General features: G+C 38.6%; 1 pseudogene; it reads right to left on the bottom strand.

The window, feature by feature from the left end:
• Positions 1 to 77: 77 nt before the first annotated feature.
• LOC103213227 lies at positions 78 to 601 on the bottom strand (annotated as a pseudogene).
• Between the last annotated feature and the right edge of the window lie 416 nt (positions 602 to 1,017).

Raw genomic sequence — 1,017 nt, 5'->3', positions numbered from 1 at the left:
AAAAAATAATAATAATTTACTTTATTTGCAGAAAACATTACTTTCTGGAGCAAGTCTCTGAAAGGTTGTTTTACTTGTCAGTTCCTTAGGGAATAGATGAAGGGGTTTAACATGGAGGGAACAGAGGTGTTGAGAACAGCAACTCCTTTGGTCAATGAAGCTTTGCCTTTTGCAGAGGGATTAGCATACATGAAGATGCAGCTTTCATATGAGAGGGAAATGACAATTAGGTGAAAGTAGCAAGTGGAGAAAGACTTTTTTCTTTGACTGGCAGACAGGATTCTCAGAATACTCCCGATGATGTACACATAGGACAAAATCATTAATGCCAAAGTGAATAGCAATATAAACAAAGCAAAATAAAAAATAAGTTACCTCTAGCAGCTGTGTAGGTGAGTAGCATAGTTGAAAAAAGGGGAAATAGTCACATACAAAGTGACCAAAGACTAGCATAGTAATCCATCTGGAGGAGAAGTGTAAAGGGTGGCAAAATGGTCAGAAGCCCCGCCAACCACACACAGAACACAAGCATCCTGTTCATCATAGTTGCATAATGCAGGGACTGGCAGATGGCCATATAGCAGACATAGGACACGGCCATAACAATTTAAACTCTGCCACCCCATGAAAATAAAGAAGAAGTGATCAAGTGTACAGCTGTTATAGGAAATAATCTTATCCCAGGTGATAACCGCACCCAGCAATCTGGGAATGCAAACAGTTGTAAATGATATTTCAAAGGAGAAGTTCTGGAGGAAGAAATACTTAGGAGTCTGTAGATTGGAATCCACCTGTATTAGGGTGATGCCAGTCATGTTTCCAGAGACACTTAATACATATGTGATAAACAGAAAAAGGAAAATCATAATGTGAACTTTGGAATCATCAGAAAGGCTGAGAAGGACAAACTCTGTGATCACTGCGCGTTTGTTCCTTTTTCTCTTCCATTTGTATTTCTTCTTTCAAAGTTATGTGGGCCAAAACAGCATTAAACAAAAGAGATAAAAGATGTAGTTC

Source organism: Orycteropus afer, unplaced genomic scaffold (genome assembly GCF_000298275.1).
Source record: "Orycteropus afer afer isolate SDZICR_OR568_19922 unplaced genomic scaffold, OryAfe1.0 scaffold01425, whole genome shotgun sequence".
Classification (NCBI taxonomy): Eukaryota; Metazoa; Chordata; class Mammalia; order Tubulidentata; family Orycteropodidae; genus Orycteropus; species Orycteropus afer.
This window is presented reverse-complemented; position numbering and strand designations above follow the sequence as displayed.